Below are 20,411 nucleotides of genomic sequence, written 5' to 3'. Positions count from 1 at the left end.
CAGTTTAAACTTTTGAAAAAGAGACAAATGTTTGTTTGCAGTGTTTGAATAAAGTTCCTGTCTCTCTACAACCTCCTGTGTTTCTGTGCAAATCTGTGACCCAAGCATGACAATATAAAAATAACCATATGGTTTCTACTTCGCAGATTTTCACCTTTCACGGGGGGTTCTGGAATGCAACCCCTGCGATCGAGGAGGGATTACTGTATGTGAATTTCCCCTTGGGATTAATAAAGTACAGTATCTATCTATCTAGTAAAGATATACAGTATATGAAAAAACATACTTGTTGATGCGGTCCTCTCTATGGACCCTCTACCACTAGTCATGTTTATGCATCTCCAGTGATGGATGTCATGGTGGAGGGAGGCTGTTGAATAGAGCTGAATGCCAGCCGTTAGAGCACAAGTCTCAAGTAGTAGAAAGTGATTTGTCATGTTACAATGGTGACAGTTCTTCAGCAATGGCCAGTGACAGTGAAGCATATGAAGGTGGCAATTCTGCATAAATGGTAAACTCTGACAGAACTACTGAATGTGCGTGTTGTAAGAAAAGCTTTGGGCTTTTGGCCATTCACTGATCTCCAGGGCGCATGTCATGTGCAGATTATCTCCCCTACAGAATGCTTTGTTAGTAAGTGACGTCACAAGTGATGTAATTGTGACTGAGAACAACCAACATGCACAACAACTCACTACTCCACGCTGAAATCTAATGACAGGGTACTCATGTTATGAAAAGCTGCTGCCTTCCTTTGCCGTTTTTTTTTTTTGATACAGTTTATTATTCCCTGAGGGGAAATTGTTTTTTTTATCATTGTTTTTTTTGGGGGTCAGAGTGCAGAGTCAGCCAGTGGACAGCACCCCCGGAGCAGTTTTCAGGTTAAGGGACCCAATTGTATGTAATGATTCAAAACTCTGACTAAGAAATGTACTTGAAACGCCTTATGGACCGTCCTGGATATGCGTCATTGATGAAAAACGTTTCAACTTACTTGTCAGGTGTTTGCATTTTGTTGAAAACAATTAATTGTCACTTCGCACAGCAGTGAGGAATCCTTTTTGAAATTAAACTGTTCTGTACGTGGCAATTTGTATTCCAAGTTAGGTGAAAAAATGATATGTCAGGTGGCACAATGTGTACTTTTTACTTAGAAGTTTTGTAGCTGAAAGGCAGGCTTCGTTCTAAAACAGTATTTATAATTTGCTTAATTGCTTCTCAGTTTGATTTGTTTAATTACAGGGTACATCTTGTTTGATGTCAAGGTTTAAAAAAAGACTAAAGTAATCATTTTGATATAATGTAAGTCAGGAGGACAGTTTTAGATTTTTTGGTCTATATCATGATATATACCCTTACTGTCAAATTTTTTTTAAATATCATGATATATAATTTTGCATATAATTGCCCACCCTAGTTGGTAAATCTAATAAAATGTATCAAATTTACCAGATAATAAAATGATAATAAAATGTATCAAATTTACCAGATTTCCGTATTGACCCCACAACATAAAAACAGAAATTACGGCATTTTGATTAGGCCGGGAGTCCAATTAGAAACAAGTTGGTCAAAGCAAAAACTTGCAGCCACGTGGGGTTCCCCAATACTGAGTTTGAAAACCCCTGTCCTAATATACACGGTTCTCTCTATTATATAAAAAAGTCTTGGGATGAGACGACTTTTTCAGAGAGATATTTTCACGTCCCGCGAGACGAGACTTTGTGCCAAGAGATGAATTGAAAACCTAACAGGTCCATGCGGGGTTGGAAATAAAAGACAAATAGTAGAAGAAGAAAAGACAAAAAGTAGAAGACAAAGTAGAACATCGTAAAGAGGTTCAAAAACATTGGCACGATACACATGCAGAGCACGTTAGAGATTATGAAAGTACTAAAATTTGAAAGTTTCAAAAAATTGATAGTAAATAATGGAACAGCGAAAAGACATCGAATACAGTAATCCCTCCTCGATTGCGGGGGTTGCGTTCCAGAACCCCCGCGAAAGGTGAAAATCCACGAAGTAGAAACCATATGTTTATATGGTTATTTTTATATTGTCATGCTTGGGTCACAGATTTGCACAGAAACACAGGAGGTTGTAGAGAGACAGGAACGTTATTCAAACACTGCAAACAAACATTTGTCTCTTTTTCAAAAGTTTAAACTGTGCTCCATGACAAGACAGAGATGACAGTTCCGTCTCACAATTAAAAGAATGCAAACATATCTTCCTCTTCAAACGAGTGTGCGTCAGGAGCAGAGAATGTCAGAGAGAGAGAGAGAAAAGCAAACAAATCAATAGTGCTGTTTGGCTTTTAAGTATGCGAAGCACCGTGCGGGAAGCATATCGCGCAACAAAGCAACCACAAGTAAGCCCAGCAAGGAAGGGAGAAATGTGAAGGTAGTCTTTCAGCGTTTTTTGAGGAGCGGCCGTATCCTCTAGGGGTGCGAACAGCCCCCGTGCTCACAAAATATTTAATGAGTTTTATTTAATACGTAATACGTGCTCTGATTGGGTAGCTTCTCAGCCATCTGCCAATAGCGTCCCTTGTATGAAATCAACTGGGCAAACCAACTGAGGAAGCATGTACCAGAAATTAAAAGACCCATTGTCCACTGAAACCCACAAACCAGCGAAAAATCCGCAATATATATTTAAATATGCTTACATATAAAATCCGCGATAGATTGAAGCCGCGAAAGTCGAAGCGCAATATAGCGAGGGATTACTGTATATGGACACAAGTGATATGACAGAGCTACTACAAGTTTAATTTCAAAGAAACCTCAATTCGGTAAGGCTTATATTTATGATCACGGAGAAGCAATGCAACAAAGGATCAAAAGAGTCAAACGATCGGACGTATTAGAAATTCTATCGCACTTTACATGAAATTTATCTGAAAAACACGGACAAAGAAGCTTTCTTGGATTTCTATATGAATCCAAAAGATCACGCTCACATATATAATAAACCAGCATGTGATAAATTATCAGTGGTAATAGTTTCGAAAGACAGAGATATCAAAGACAGCTGATATTCGTGTTTATCCAAAAGCACAGCACAATTCATCGCAAGCAGCAGATCCAGGAAATGACGAGTGTGTAGGGCCCACACGGGGGTTGGCAAGCGAAGCGAGCAGGGGGCAGAGCCCCCTAGTAATTTAATAAGAGTAGATGAGAGACATGAATGTGGGCTCAAAGGCAGATTAGAAGAGAGTGACTGACTGCGGAGCACAGCAGACCACCGCTACTGTAGGAGCTGGCTGGCTGTTACAGCCTTCCAATAAACGACTAATGGCTCAGAAAAATCTTTGAGAAGGGTGCCTTGTGCCTTCCTGCATTTCTATGAATGTTTAATGGGAAAGGAAACCCTAGCAGGGGCTTTGCCAGGAACAAGTCTAGAGAGAAATGTCAAGGTTAAAAAGTACAGAACGTCTGAAGACGAGAGCGAGAGGCAGCATACACACGTTTCACACAACGCTACGGGCATCTCCTTGAACATGGAGACTGAAGAAGAAGTAGCAGGCAAAGAAACCTTTAAAAAGTGTAACTTAGAGAATGAACAGGGCATGGCGCACGAGCAGTGGGTTTATAAAACAGCGAGTGGCAGGAGGAGGCAACATGCAACCTAACAAATCCTACCGGGCCATGAACACTGGCAGTGCAGCACTCGCATCTCTTGACAGAGACCACCTGCAATATGTGCAACTCCGCAGTGCTCATTACAGGTACGTGCCAGGAGTCAATCAGAACAGGTCACTTGAGTAAATATGAAAGTAGGGGTCCTCTTCTTATCTTATCTTATCGAACTGGCTGACAGACCTTTACCCAAGCCTGTTTCCAAAATCTTCATCACCAGAGCACACAATTTAAACGTGTCCGTGGATTATTTTACCCCTTCCCTGGATACACCACCTCATGAGATTAGAACACTGTTGCCATCTTTAATTCCCTGTTGTGTGTTGTAACCAGAATCGAAAAAGTAAATATTTGATAATTGTGATTTGGGAACCTAATGCACCTGATGTAACGGCAGCTCCTTCAGACAAGCAACTTGGTCGATTAAAGCAGACTTGACCTGTTACTTTCAGGTAGAGGCCGTGAGTGATTACAGCAGGCACACTAAGCACAGATAGGAAAACAGATGTTGTTTGGGTCTTAGAAGAGCACAGTCCGTATGTAACATAAAGGCTATCAACTTCCCAACAGTGTTCAGAAGTCATTAAGAAGAGTAGCAGAATGTCAGATTATATAGCACCTTGATGTCCAGGGGGATTTTGCTGAAGCTTTTATAACACACTGGTGTGGCCTCATCAGGAGTCCTGTGTGCAGTTTGGGTCCCCCAGGCTACAAAAAGGACATAACAGAGCTAGAAAAAGTCCAGAGAAGAGCAACAAGGCTGATTGCAGGACTACAGGGGATGAGTTCTGAGGAAAGATTAAAAGAGCTGAGCCTTCAGGAGATTAAGAGGAGACCTGACTGAAGTGCTTAAAATGATGAAGGGAATTAGTCCAGTGGATCGAGGTGGTGAATTTAAAATGAGTTCATCAAGAACACAGGGACACGGATAGAAACTTGATAAGGGTAAATTTCACACAAACAAAAATGAGGAAAATTTTTCTTTACAGAGAGAAGTATAGACTCGCTGAATAAGTGACGAAGTAGTGCGGTAGGCAGTGAGACTTTAGGGACTTTCAAAACTCGATGTTATTTTAGAAGAATTAAGTGGACAGGACCAGTGAGCTTTGTTGGGCTGAATGGCCTGTTCTCGTCCAGATTGTTCTCATGTTCTAATAAACTCAGATGGTAGTTACCCACACCTGGCAAGTTTCATAAAAAGCTCACTGAATATGCAAAATGCATGAGAATGAAAAGATAAGAGAAAATGTGAAAAGATAAAAAAAGGAAAGGATAGGGTAGGGTAAAGTAAGGCCTTATTAAGGAAATTTAGGTGCTCCAGCAGCTCAATGCAAAATTAAAACAAATGCATATAGAATAAGTAACTAAAACACAATAAAATATATACTGTATGATGAAACAGATAAGATAAATAAAAATCATAAAATGCCAAAGATAGTGGCGTTTAACCAATCCACAGTAATAAACACAGTGCAGTATGACAGTATTATAATATATGCAATAAACATGATACATAGGATGACCAGTAAGCACAGATCCAAATGTCTAGTGATGGATAAAGTGCCAGTGATTACAGAGTCTGGTATCCCGTACATACAACTCATGAAGTAACCCAGTAAACATTACATGAATTAAAGTCCAGAGTTGTAGGAAGAAAAGACCTACGAAAACATTCCCTCCTGCAGCAGTGGGGGAGCAGTCTGCTGCTCATTGCACTCTTTAGGCCCATCAGCAATTTACGGCGCAGATAGGGTGGGATCTTCAGAATTAATGAGACCTTTGCCAGCATCCTCCTGGCTACTATCACCTCCACAGTGTCCAGTTTCACCCGGAGGACTGAGCTGGTCTTTCTGATGATCTTGTTCACTTACATTATCAGAAAGACCAGTTCAGTCTTTATAAGAGTGAGGGACCTTCTAGAAGCCCGAAGCTGTCTATATGAAGCGTGACTCCTGCACTTTACCAGCATTCCCCACAGAAGATCTGGGCGATGATTGTGCTGCTCCAATGGCTTCTGTTCAGCCTGGATATGCAAGTATGTATAAAGGATTACAATCTACTATTTGTAGATTGGCAGTGAAAGCTGCATTGCAAAGCAAGTTAAATTTATTTTATATATATATATATATATATATATATATATATAGGGAGTGCAGTGGAGTGTGTACACCTGATGAGCCCAGAATGAGGGCAAAACACGTGTCGTGTACTCTTTGCATTTATTTGACAGTAAACTATTTCAACCATTCTATGATCTGCTCTTCACAAACTGAGGGCACCATGGCGGATGTTAGCAGATTGCTGGCCAACCACAAAGCGTTACCTGGTAGGTAATCACCCACACTATCAGATTGTGACACAGACTTCGAATGCCGTGAATGTAATTACCCCGATCTACATGCTGTCAAATAAACGAACCACACGGCGTGGCGCAACGTTAGGGGCATCGCCTCTGGCGCTGACGTCAGAGGTTCGATTCCCGAGAGGGAGTGCAGTGGAGTGTGTACACCTGATGAGCCCAGAATGAGGGCGAAACACGTGTCGTGTACTCTTTGCATTTATTTGACAGTAAACTATTCCAACCATTCTATGATCTGCTCTTCACAAACTGAGGGCACCGTGGCGGATGTTAACAGATTGCTGGCCAACCACAAAGCGTTACCTGGTAGGTAACCACCCACACTATCAGATTGTGACACAGACTTCGAATGCCGTGAATATATATATATATATATATATATATATATATATATACTGTATATATATGCACCATATTTCTCTTGTCTGACTGTTTCTGCCATGGTTGCTGAAGGGGTATATACACAGGGTCAAGTGTGTCCTGCATTTTTATAAAAGAACACAATCCCAGGAAGCAAGTGCCCCCTGCTGGGACTGTCCTCCTGCAGCTGCCCTCTGGCACCACGAGGCCAAATTCTTTTCCACAACCCTTTTCTCCCTCATTCCTTCGTCACTTTTAGCCTTCTAGCCTTCCTTCTCTTCCTTCCCTTTCCCTTTCTCTCACTCACCTGCTTCCATCGCAAGTAAGCTGCTAACAGCGCCCCACTGGAGATGTCCTGGCCCTTCTACACCTTCAGTCGGAAAGCCTTCATTCTACAGTCTTGTCCTTCTTGAACTGTCTACAGCTCTTCCAATCCAAAGCTGGCTTCATGTTGTGTGGTTAGCGGTTAGTCTATGATGTGGGTTCTCACTTTTTATTATTTTGCCGTCTCAGGGTGAGATGGCTGTTGTACCTTTACTGTTTGTTTTTATATGCAGTATTTGAAATTGAAATCATTCATTGTTATCCATGTCTGATGTATTTCCATTTTATTAAACAAACATTTAATTGCAAAAAATAAAATAAAAGTATGTATGTATATTGAAATGTGCAGATACAATGAGCCCCTGCCATACTGATGCCTTACATGTCTGTTTATTTAAATGTATTTATTTGGCCAACACTTTTATCCAGAGCAACTTACAATATTTGAGCTACAATTGGTTTAAGATATGATAACCAATCCAACTGGTTACATTTCTTTTTTCCAATTGGATCACAGGTCAGTGAAGTGACTTACTCAATGTCACTGGTGGGATTTGAACCCACAATCTCAAAGTTTGTTGTCCAAAGCCTTAACCACCATGCCACATGGTACCCAGTGCTGGCTGGAGTGAAGTCAAGTGCAGGTGCAGTCACTAAATTAGGGGGGCAAATTTTGAACCCAAACCAAAATATCTTTGATTAAACCCACCACCTGGGAACAACTTCACATATATGTTCCAAATCCCAAAAATGATGAGCACTTCCCTAATAAAGCACAAGTGTGTCACATTTTGGAATGATACGTAGCCAGTGGTCTTCCTGTGTATGAATGAGGAATTGGTGCAAAGTCTGGAAGGGACAGGTTTAATGGTGTGGACTTGAATATCACACGCACACACACACAAACACAAACCATTAGATTAGATTCTATCAGTAACCCTAACTGCAGTTCAGAAACACAAAAGGAATAAAGAGACATTAAAATCACAACCACAATTCCATTTAGAAAACAAACAAAATGCACTTTTCATTCTTCCAGACAAACACTCCAAATTTACTGCCCATGAAAATACAACATAGTGGCTACACAAACAAATTATAAATAAAGTAGCTTCATGTATATCTCCTGCGGTGGGTTGGCACCCTGCCCGGGATTGGTTCCTGCCTTGTGCCCTGTGTTGGCTGGGATTGGCTCCAGCAGACCCCTGTGACCCTGTGTTCGGATTCAGCGGGTTGGAAAATGGATGGATGGATGGATGTATATTTCTTTATTATAATAAAAAAATCCTGAGACAAGACAAGACTTTTTCGCCTGGGACGAGACGAGACTTTGTGCCAAGAGATTTAACCACGCAAAATAAAAGACAAAGAGTAGATGACAAAGTAGAACATCGTAAAGAATTAAAAAATGTTGGCGTGATACACATGCAGAGCAGGTTAGATATATTAAAAGTACCAAAATCGAAAGTCTCAAAAAATGATAGTAAAGATCGCATTAGTGCAAACAAACGGAAATTATTACTTGGTGAAATAACGGAACAGCGAAAAGAGATCAAATACAGGTTCTGGTCATAAAATTAGAATATCATGACGAAGTTGATTTATTTCAGTGAAACTTGTATATTAGATTCATTCATTACACACAGACTGATGTATTTCAAATGTTTATTTCTTTTAATGTTGATGATTATAACTGACAACTAATGAAAGTCCCAAATTCAGTATCTCGGAAAATTAGAATATTGTGAAAAGGTTCAATATTGAAGACACCTGGTGCCACACTCTAATCAGCTAATTAACTCAAAACACCTGCAGAAGCCTTTAAATGGTCTCTCAGTCTAGTTCTGTAGGCTACACCATCATGGGGAAGACTGCTGTACTTGACAGTTGTCCAAAAGACGACCATTGACACCTTGCACAAGGAGGGCAAGACACAAAAGGTCATTGCTAAAGAGGCTGGCTGTTCACAGAGCTCTGTGTCCAAGCACATTAATAGAGAGGCGAAGGGAAGGACAAGATGTCGTAGAAAAAAGTGTACAAGCAATAGGGATAACCGCACCCTGGAGAGGATTGTGAAACAAAACCCATTCAAAAATGTGGGGGAGATTCACAAAGAGTGGACTGCAGCTGGAGTCAGTGCTTCAAGAACCACCACACACAGACGTATGCAAGACATGGGTTTCAGCTGCCGCATTCCTTGTGTCAAGCGTCTCGCCTGGGCTAAAGACAAAAAGGACTGGACTGCTGCTGAGTGGTCCAAAGTTATGTTCTCTGATGAAAGTAAATTTTGCATTTCCTTTGGAAATCAAGGTCCCAGAGTCTGGAGGAAGAGAGGAGAGGCACAGAATCCAGGTTGCGTGAGGTTCAGTGTAAAGTTTCCACAGTCAGTGATGGTTTGGAGTGCCATGTCATCTGCTGGTGTTGGTCCATTGTGTTTTCTGAGGTCCAAGGTCAACGCAGCCATCTACCAGGAGGTTTTAGAGCACTTCATGCTTCCTGCTGCTGACGAACTTTATGGAGATGCAGATTTCATTTTCCAACAGGACCTGGCACCTGCACACAGTGCCAAAGCTACCAGTACCTGGTTTAAGGACCGTGGTATCCCTGTTCTTGATTGGCCAGCAAACTCGTCTGACCTTAACCCCATAGAAAATCTATGGGGTATTGTGAAGAGGAAGATGCAGTACGTCAGACCCAACAATTCAGAAGAGCTGAAGGCCACTATCAGAGCAACATGGGCTCTCATAACACCTGAGCAGTGCCACAGACTGATCGACTCCATGCCACGCCGCATTGCTGCAGTAATCCAGGCCAAAGGAGCCCCAACTAAATATTGAGTGCTGTACATGCTCATACTTTTCATGTTCATACCTTTCAGTTGGCCAACATTTCTAAAAATCCTTTTTTTGCATTGGTCTTAATTGATATTCTAATTTTCCGAGATACTGAATTTGGGACTTTCATTAGTTGTCAGTTATAATCGTCAACATTAAAAGAAATAAACATTTGAAATACATCAGTCTGTGTGTAATGAATGAATCTAATATACAAGTTTCACTTTTTGAATGGAATTACTGAAATAAATCAACTTTGTCATGATATTCTAATTTTATGACCAGCACCTGTATATTGTTTGGATTTAAATTTTAAGTCAGAGACTTCTAATTCATGTTGCCATCAGGGAAAAGTAGTGTTTCTTCCCAATGAAGAGGCGTATCCACAAGAATAAAAAGATTTGTTGTTTGGTGAAAGTGAAATCCACATACGCGAGTGGCAGAGACACAAAGTGGCGGGCACGTAACACAGGCAGGGGGCTTGGCGAGTGAAGCGACCAGGGGTCAAAGCCCCCTAGTTAGGAATAAAAAAACAGACCAATCAGTCTGGGTATCATGTAAGTGCAGTATGTGTGTGCACTTATATTTGAAAAACAGACAACAGTGCAAGTTAAAACCCTCAAAAGCCAACCATATCTGCTTGTATGTAAAGTGTATTGTTTGTATTTGTTTCACTTTGAAACAAACAGAAAACCACATTTGTCTTTTTCAGTGGGCCAATCAGAAACACAGCAACACTCAAGGTGGTCATATTGAATAACAGTGGCTTCTCACTGGTTAAGACACAATCAGACTGTTAAACACAAAAAGTGAAAGTGAAATTATGGTCACGATTAAGCACTCTTTCTTTCAAAGCTATCATAATTTTAATAAAACTCAGTCTGTATCGCCCACTTCTATGCACCAGAACTAAATGCAGCTCTGCCAACAATCAGTTATGACATAAGCTGCTCACCAGCAGCCTGCACAAAGAATGAACACGGAGTGTTATATAAGAGAGAACTAAAATCAACGACACACTTCCCATCAGATGGGCTCAGATCTTGGGCCATATTTACAAATGTTTCATCAAATAACACCGCAGAACATATGCCATGCAGTGAGTAAGTATTTAGTCAAGCAGATTTTCTGCACGATTGCTTATTTTTACAGTAAATTTCAGTCACGTTATTGTGCATTGTAGCATTCAGAGGACAACCTGTGAGGAAAAAAAAGATGACGCCAAGCTTTCTGTTTCTTTCTTTTGCTTGACGTGCAAAAGCTGCTGCGTGTTGGTGTGAAGAAGTCATTGCCGCTGTAAGTCAATTAAAGCCAATAATGGGGGTAATAACTAGAGTGAGATGCTTGAATAACTTGGAATTATTTAGGACAACCCTGCCAAATATAAATCTTGGTATCTTAGGCCCTCATCATCAAAGTGAAGTTGACACTGTCACATCAAGTCACAATCAAAATAGATTCTTGACAGAGTTATGAAGCTATCTGAAGGTCATAGGGCTCCACACAGTCACATTGGCTAGCATCTTTACCTTCCTCCTTTCGGAGAATCTTTCCACAATTCACTGCCATGGCAAAACCCCTCTAAACAAAAGACGTGATAAATTTCCACCAAGTCGCAAAGAAATGCAGCATGTAAGGATGTGCAGGCGTCTTTCACCTTAGCATTGGGTGGTATTCATGTCTAGTGCTGGGCAAAAATAGGATCCATGTTACAATGGCAGAATTAAAAGCATCATTTGATCCATTTAACAAACCCACTTCATCCACTTTCAGAATCACAGGGAGTCGGAGACGATTAGAACAATTGTTAACAAGAACAAGCCATTTGACCCAACAAGCTCATCCATCTTATTCACCAAGATTGCCCAAAATAACATCAAGTTGATATCTGAAGATCCCTACACCTCTAACTCTCCACCACATTACTTGGTAATTTATTGCATGTGTCTATGGTTCTTTGATGGCAGAAAAACTTTCTGATATTTGTGTGAAATCTGCCTGTAGTAAGTTTCCGACCGACTCTCCATGATCTTGTTGCAGAATTTATTTTAAAGTAACATCTGAAATCCACTTTTCTTTTACTATTTTGGTAGGACTGGGTTAGCAAGGTAGCAACCAACCCTGCAAAGAGAACAGATCCATAGAAAAGCCCACTTGCTCATGCATGCAACCGCACTCATACATGATGGGTCAATTTAGATCCGTGAACATCTTAGGAATGCAGGAAGAAACCTGGGACAGTCATTAAAAAAAAACAAAGATGATGTGTAAATAAGAAGCACAAAGTGACCATACTGGGATTAGAACATGCTTGGAGTTATGAGACAGCGGCACCAACCAGCGTACGCACTCTTAAAAACACTGATTCTTTAATGGCACTTTATGTTTCTTTACTGGGTTGTGTGGTTCCTCATAGAACTATTGCTTGACAATGAAGCATTTCATTCAATATGACCTTGAGAGATGCTCTGGACGCAGTGGCTCCACTTAAAACAAAAGTGATCAAAGCACATAGAAACTCTCCCTGGTTTAATGAAAACACTCGAGCTCTTAAATTATCCATCCATCCATCCATCCATCCTCTTCCGCTTATCCGAGGTCGGGTCGCGGGGGCAGCAGCTTGAGCAGAGATGCCCAGACTTCCCTCTCCCCAGCCACTTCTTCTAGCTCTTCCGGGAGAATCCCAAGGTGTTCCCAGGCCAGCCGAGAGACATAGTCCCTCCACCATGTCCTGGGTCTCCCCCAGGGCCTCCTCCCAGTTGGACGTGCCCGGAACACCTCACCAGGGAGGCGTCCAGGAGGCATCCTGATTAGATGCCCAAGCCACCTCATCTGACTCCTCTCCATACAGAGGAGCAGCGGCTCTACTCTGAGCCCCTCCCGGATGACTGAGCTTCTCACCCTATCTTTAAGGGAGAGCCCAGACACCCTGCGGAGGAAACTCATTTCAGCCGCTTGTATTCGCAATCTCGTTCTTTCGGTCACTACCCATAGCTCATGACCATAGGTGAGGGTAGGAACATAGATCGACTGGTAAATTGAGAGCTTCGCCTTGCAGCTCAGCTCCTTTTTCACCACGACAGACCGATGCAGAGCCCGCATCACTGCGGACACCGCACCGATCCACCTGTCGATCTCACGCTCCATTCTTCCCTCACTCATGAACAAGACCCCGAGATACTTGAACTCCTCCACTTGGGGCAGGATCTCGCTCCCAACCCTGAGAGGGCACTCCACCCTTTTCCGGCTGAGGACCATGGTCTCGGATTTGGAGGTGCTGATTCCCATCCCAGCCGCTTCACACTCGGCTGCGAACCGATCTAGAGAGAGTTGAAGATCACAGCCTGATGAAACAAACAGGACAACATCATCTGCAAAAAGCAGTGACCCAATCCTGAGTCCACCAAACCGGACCCCCTCAACGCCCTGGCTGCACCTAGAAATTCTGTCCATAAAAGTTATGAACAGAATCGGTGACAAAGGACAGCCCTGGCGGAGTCCAACTCTCACTGGAAGCAGGTTCGACTTACTGCCGGCAATGCGGACCAAGCTCTGGCACCGATCGTACAGGGACCGAGCAGCCCTTATCAGGGGGGCCGGTACCCCATACTCTCGGAGTACCCCCCACAGGATTCCCCGAGGGACACGGTCGAATGCCTTTTCCAAGTCCACAAAACACATGTAGACTGGTTGGGCAAACTCCCATGCACCCTCTAGGACCCTGCTAAGGGTGTAGAGCTGGTCCACTGTTCCGCAACCAGGACGAAAACCACACTGTTCCTCCTGAATCCGAGGCTCGACTATCCGACGGACCCTCCTCTCCAGGACCCCCGAATAAGACTTTTCCAGGGAGGCTGAGGAGTGTGATCCCTCTGTAGTTGGAACACACCCTCAGGTCCCCTTTCTTAAAGAGGGGGAACACCACCCCGGTCTGCCAATCCAGAGGCACTGTCCCTGATGTCCATGCGATGTTGCAGAGACGTGTCAACCAAGACAGCCCTACAACATCCAGAGCCTTGAGGAACTCCGGGCTTATCTCATCCACCCCCGGGGCCCTGCCACCAACGAGTTTTTTGACCACTTCGGTGACCTCAGTCCCAGAGATGGGGGAGCACACCTCTGAGTCCCCAGGCTCTGCTTCCACATTGGAAGGCATGTTAGTGGGATTGAGGAGGTCTTCGAAGTACTCCCCCCACCGACCCACAACGTCCCGAGTCGAGGTCAGCAGCGCACCATCACCACCATAAACAGTGTTGACACTGCACTGCTTCCCCTTCCTGAGACGCCGGACGGTGGACCAGAATCTCCTCGAAGCCGTCCGAAAGTCGTTCTCCATGGCCTCTCCAAACTCCTCCCACGCCCAAGTTTTTGCCTCAGCAACCACCAAAGCCGCATTCCGCTTGGCCTGCCGGTACCTATCAGCTGCCTCCAGAGTCCCACAGGACAAAAGGGTCCTGTAGGACTCCTTCTTCAGCTTGACGGCATCCCTCACCGCCGGTGTCCACCAACGGGTTCGGGGATTGCCGCCACGACAGGCACCGACCACCTTATGGCCACAGCTCCGGTCAGCTGCCTCAACAATAGAGCTAGTGCACGAGGTTGAAAGGTTCCGGCTAGATATAGTCGGGCTCACCTCGACGCACAGCTTGGACTCTGGAACCAATCTCCTTGAGAGGGGCTGGACTCTCTACCCCTCTGGAGTTGCCCCCGATGAGAGGCGCCGAGCGGGTGTGGGTATACTTATTGCCCCCCGACTTGGAGCCTGTTCATTGGGGTTTACCCCGGTAGACGAGAGGGTAGCCTCCCTCCGCCTTCGGGTGGGGGGACGGGTCCTAACTGTTGTTTGTGCGTATGCACCGAACAGCAGTTCGGAGTACCCACCCTTTTTGGAGTCCCTGGAGGGGGTACCTTCTGGGGACTCCCTCGTTCTGCTGGGAGACTTCAATGCTCACGTGGGCAATGACAGTGAGACCTGGAAGGGCGTGATTGGGAGGAATGGCCCCCCCGATTTGAACCCGAGCGGTGTTTTGTTATTGGACTTCTGTGCTCGTCATGGATTGTCCATAACAAATACCATGTTCAAGCATAGGAGTGTTCATATGTGCACTTGGCACCAGGACACACTAGGCCTCAGTTCGATGATCGACTTTGTGGTCGTGTCATCGGACTTGCAGCCACATGTCTTGGACACTCGGGTGAAGAGAGGGGCGGATCTGTCAGCTGATCACCACCTGGTGGTGAGTTGGCTTTGATGGTGGGGGAGGATGCCGGTCAGGCGTGGTAGGCCCAAACGTGTTGTGAGGGTCTGCTGGGAACGTCTGGCAGAGCCCCCTGTCAGAAGTAGCTTCAACTCCCACCTCCGGCAGAACTTCGACCACATCCCGAGGGAGGTGGGGGACATTGAGTCCGAATGGGCCATGTTCTGTGCTCTTAAATTAGAGTGTCAAAAACTGGAGCACAGATGGAGAACAACAAAGCTACATTTCTTTCAAATTGCATGGACAAAAAAATATAAAAAAGCTCTCTTTAAAACTAGCTAAGAATACTATTCTACAATAATAGATAGCAATAATAAAAATCCTCGGGTACTGTTTAGAACAGTTGCTAAATTAACAAATGGGAATTCAGATCTACAGTGCAAAATACCAACAGATATTAGCAGTACAGACTTTATGAACTTCTTCAACGAGAAAATTAAAAAAATATGATCCCAGATCTCTGCATCACAGTACAAACCAAATACTAGCTTAGTAGACCCTGTCTCATATTGCACTCAGCACTTTAGTAATTTTAATCCTATAACTGAGCAGGAAGTCTTAACTTTAATTTCTAAAATGAAGCCCACTACTTGTTCCCTAGATCCAGTGCCAACAAAACTAGTAAAAAGTGCAATGGATGTTCTTGCTGCGCCTATTCTAAACATTATCAATAGTTCATTATTGCATGGCACAGTACCTGATGCACTAAAATTGTCAGTCATTAAATCATTACTTAAAAAGTCAGACCTAGACCCACACATACTAAATAATTATAGGCCTATTTCAAATTTACCCTTTCTCTCTAAAATACTAGAAAAAGCAATCAGACACACCTTACGCATTACAATTTATTTGAGAAATTCCAGTCTGGTTTCCGCACTGGTCACAGTACAGAAACAGCACTAACGCGTGTTGTAAACGACATTCTGATATCCTCTGATGAAGGAAACTCCACTGTAATTATGTTGTTAGACTTAAGTGCAGCATTTGACACCATTGACTATTCTATTTTACTGCACAGGCTAGAAAATGATGTTGGGCTTACAGGCACTGTGCTCGCTTGGTTTAGTTCTTATTTATCAAATCGATTCCAATATGTACAGAAATATGCTGACAGTACTCCATCATTATACACAGAAGTGAGATATAGTGTCCGGTAGGGCTCAGTACTAGGACCTTTACTGTTTTCACTTTACATACTTCCACTGGGATCTCTCATTAGGAAACATAATGTTAACTTTCACTCGTATGCAGATGATACCCAGTTATACCTTTCATTTAGATCAAATGAAGTTTCTCCGATGTTGTCTTTAATTAGTTGTGTTAGTGAATTAAAGGAGTGCATGGATGAGAACTACTTGTTTTTAAACACAGATAAAACAGAGATGTTAATTGTTGGAGGGAATGATGCTGATCACAACAATATTTTTGCATCATTTAACTCAGTTGGAATCACCATTAATTTTACTGAATCAGCCTGCAATCTAGGAGTTATCTTTGACTCTAGCATGTCATTTAAAGCGCACATTACAAAGTTATCCAAATCATGTTTCTTCCATCTTAAAAATGTTGGGAAATTAAGGCGCTTTCTAAATAAACAGGATTCTGAGAAATTAATTCATGCCATTAATTTCTAGTATGATTGACTACTGCAATGTGATGTTCACTGGATGTTCAAACTGTTCTTTATACAGCTTCCAGTTATTCCAAAATGCTGCTGCAAGAATTATTACAAGAACAAGAAAATACGAACACATAACTCCAGTTCTTAAATCCTTACACTGGCCCCCGGTTAAGTTTAGGGCAGATTTCAAAATCCTCCTTTTAACGGCTTACTTGTCTGAACTTATCACGACTTACAAAACAGAGCGCATATTAAGTTCTCAAGATGCCGGTCTGCTTATGACTCCAAGGATTAATAAAATAACAGGGGGAGGTTGAGCTTTTAGTTACAGGGCCCCTAAACTGTGGAATGGTCTGCCTGCTACTATAAGAGATGCCCCTTTGGTCTCAGCTTTTAAATCCCGGCTGAAGACTCACTACTTCAGCATATCCTGACTAGAGCTGCTGATTAACTGTACAGACTTCATCTCTGTTGTTAGTCATTAGCACTAAAACATAAGTAACATGATAGTTAGAATCTGTTACTAACCCTCATCTATTCTGTTTCTCTTCTCTGTACTCAAATGTGGCACTTGGTGCCACAGCCCACCTGCCAAGTTGTTTTGCCTGCCTAAGGTAAAGTCATCCCTGATGGAGGATCGCAGGAATTGTGGGGTAGAGGGGTCCTTTCATCAGATTGGCTGGCCCAGTACTGACTCAGTTGTGGAATGGCCAAATGTGGGAGGTAGTTTGATGGTTGAGGTCTCCAGGACTCTAAACAAATCCAAATCATATAATGGGATATCATCTACTGTTAAATTCTGCTCCATACTTGTAAAAATTTTATTTTTATACTGTATTGAGGATTTCTTCTGTTCTGTGTATTGTATTGTACTGTATTGTATTGACCCCCTTCTTTTTGACACCCACTGCACGCCCAACCTACCTGGAAAGGGGTTTCTTTTTGAACTGCCTTTCCCAAGGTTTCTTCCATTTTTTTCCCTTCAAGGTTTTTTTAGGGAGTTTTTCTTTGTCTTCCTTGAGAGTCAAGGCTGGGGGGCTGTCAAGAGGCAGGGCCTGTTAAAGTCCATTACAGCACTTCTTGTGTGATTTTGGGCTATACGAAAATAAATTGTATTGTATTGTATTCTGGGAAGGGATTTTTGCATATGAAGTTGGAACTTTGTGCTTGGAAAAACTTCCTAATATGTAGAAAAATAATCTGTATAAAATACTGATTAAGAAAACCTGAACCTAGCCTGTGTTATTGTGTGCAGCAAGAATTCTTTTAACATCAGCAACCTAACGGTATTTCATAAAACCTGTTACTGTCTAGTCATGGTTATTTATTGTATGGAGACAGTCATGGATCTAACTAAATAAAGGCTCTTTCTGGAACCTTCATATGGATGGATCTTTTGGCAACCAAAAATGGTTTCCCCTTTGGCATTACTCTGAAGAACCAGTCTGGCATCTCTATTTTTAAGAGTGCTAAGAAAGGTTTGCCATAAAGTTTATTCTTGAGAGTTCAGGGGACAATGATCTATGGGTGGAGTCAAAAGCGGAGCATTTTTGGACAATATGCCAAAGATGTAAGAATGCATTTCACAGTTATAACCTGCCACTAGAAGGGTTCACTCAGGGCTGACACTCTCAAACCCTCTCAGACCATCCACCCCAAGACAGCAGAGATGGAACACAAACTCACAAAGCTGGGATTACAAGCCACCAGTTCCACCTCTGTACTAAAGGGAAATTTCCCTTAATCAGTGGCATATATGCTCACTTATCCTGTGATGCAGCTTTATCCTGCACAACCACTCAGGGTGCCCCTGCGCGTACCACCTGCCATACAGCCTCATACGAGCTGTAAAACATAGTGATGGTGGTGATAATGTCAGGGCATGGAGATGCACTGCTGCATCAGGACCTGGACAGCTTGCCATTACTGACCAAACCATGTATTCTGTTCAATACCAGAGAGGAATATAAGGGCATCGCTCTGAGAGGAAGCCCACATAGTCAGTCAGTCAGTCATTTTCCAACCCGCTATATCCTAACACAGGGTCACGGGGGTCTGCTGGAGCCAATCTCAGCCAACACAGGGCGCAAGGCAGGAAACAAATCCCAGGCAGGGCGCCAGTCCATAGTTCATTTAGTAAAACAAAAATCCAAATCACATAAGGGGGTCTACATCATAATGTAGGGAATTTACACTACATCAACGATCTAACAGAAGTCTAGATACGAGGGTTGTCTGGGTTCCGCGCGGAATTTTATCGTTTGTCGAGTGTCAGCCTGTCGAAACCTGTTCTGCTGTGTAGAGGGATTATTCAAGTGGTTGCATGTTTTTGTTCAGATGTTTTGCTCCCTCTCTTCCTTCAGAATGAACATGAGAAGCAAACGAACTGAGAGTGCGCAGCCGGCGCTAGCGGCGAAGCTCCCGACTCCGTGCGTGCGTGACTTTCGAGTGATGATTTTTTACAACTTTTCTGATGGTTTAATCCGCTCGGTGGAACGCACCATGTTTGCCATCTTTTTCAACATCGATGGCATTGTCGCGTCAATTCCGCTGATGGAGAGGACAACTGTGACCTCTGAGCGGTACACCACTCAGTGCCAGCCTGACGTTTTTTCTGCGATGGCTAGAGGCCGGTCCAAGAACTTGCGAAGGCACTTTTTGCATCATGACAATGCGCCAGCCCACACGGCTAATGCGACGAAGCATTTCATTGAAGACAGTGGTGTCAACGTTTTGAACCCGCCACCCTACTCGCCTATTCTTGCACCATGTGACTTTTGGCTCTTCCCGAAGGTGACAGAACCCCTGCGAGGCCACAACTTCGAAACTCGAGAGGAACTGATTGCAGCTGTCAAAGAACAGCTGGAGAACCTCCCAAAGACAGCCTTTCGCGAGTGTTTTGTGGCGTGGGTCAGAAGAGCCCAAAAGTGCATTGATGTTGGCGGTGAATACTTGGAAAAAGTTTAAAAAGGATCAAAGTACATGAGAAAAATAGAAAAAAAAATCCTTGGCTACTTATTTCGAGTGATTTCGCGTGGAACCCAGACAACCCTCGTATATATCTTAATGATATGCTGTGTTAAAGCCTTGTGCCAGTGACACATAACACAACTTCTACTCAGACAGGATGTGAAACTTAACAACTGCAGTTACTGATCTCGTTGCCCGAGGATGTCAGATAGCGCAATTAGAAATCACAGGGCATGACAAATTACGCTGCTCTGTGACAACATTCCAGCACATGCTTGTCCCTTTTTCTGACAGACAGTAGCACACTGCCTGGCAGAGCTGGTTCTGTACGAATGCTTTACAGGTACAGTGAATTCAGCTGCAGTCTCAGCCTTCGTTTAATTTTTCCTTTCTGTCATGTATGTAAATCACGAGACATCAGACAGAGAAGCCTCTCTTGTGTTTGTGAGGTTCAAAGCAGATGCATTCCTTATTCCACGTACATGCATTCTATGCATTGTCCTTCTAGTTGCGTGTGCTCATTGGTTCTCAGCTCTCCCACACAGACTCCATCCCTGTTTGATTCTGTCTGGGCGAGGTGCAGATTGTTAGACTTAGAGATGTCAGACTACACAACTAATAGTGTGATGGTGCAGGTCAGCCCCATGCTACTATGTCCTTCCGGGGAGCCACTTGAACCTGCTACCGCCGATAACGTATCAGAGGGATGAGCCAGCAGATGAGGACACAACACACACAGCAAGGGGTAGGTAGGTGCATAAAGGTGCCAAAATGCTTTTGTTAAAACAATTCAAAGCAACAGTGTCCAAAACAGTGCAGTCAATAAATAATCCATAAAAACAGAGTGAAGGTTAACATTTCCATTAAATAAATCCATTAAAATTGGAGGTTAAAACAAGAAACAGCCCACGACAGAAAATGAGCCCCAATGCTTCCTTCATAAATCCAGCGTATCCTCCCCTTATCCTGTCCGGACCTCGCAGGAGGAGAAGACACCCAACGACAGGTGCAATCAACCTTCAAATCCCAGCTCAAGTC

The 20,411-nt window shown here is 43.2% G+C and overlaps 1 protein-coding gene across 6 annotated transcripts in view; it reads right to left on the bottom strand.

The window, feature by feature from the left end:
• The window catches only part of rhbdl3 (rhomboid, veinlet-like 3 (Drosophila)), a 70,086-nt gene that overhangs the window by 6,233 nt on the left and 43,442 nt on the right, over positions 1 to 20,411 (bottom strand). The window lies entirely within an intron of this gene.

The sequence above is a fragment of the Erpetoichthys calabaricus genome, chromosome 14 (assembly GCF_900747795.2).
Source record: "Erpetoichthys calabaricus chromosome 14, fErpCal1.3, whole genome shotgun sequence".
In the NCBI taxonomy this organism is placed as follows: domain Eukaryota; kingdom Metazoa; phylum Chordata; class Cladistia; order Polypteriformes; family Polypteridae; genus Erpetoichthys; species Erpetoichthys calabaricus.
This window is presented reverse-complemented; position numbering and strand designations above follow the sequence as displayed.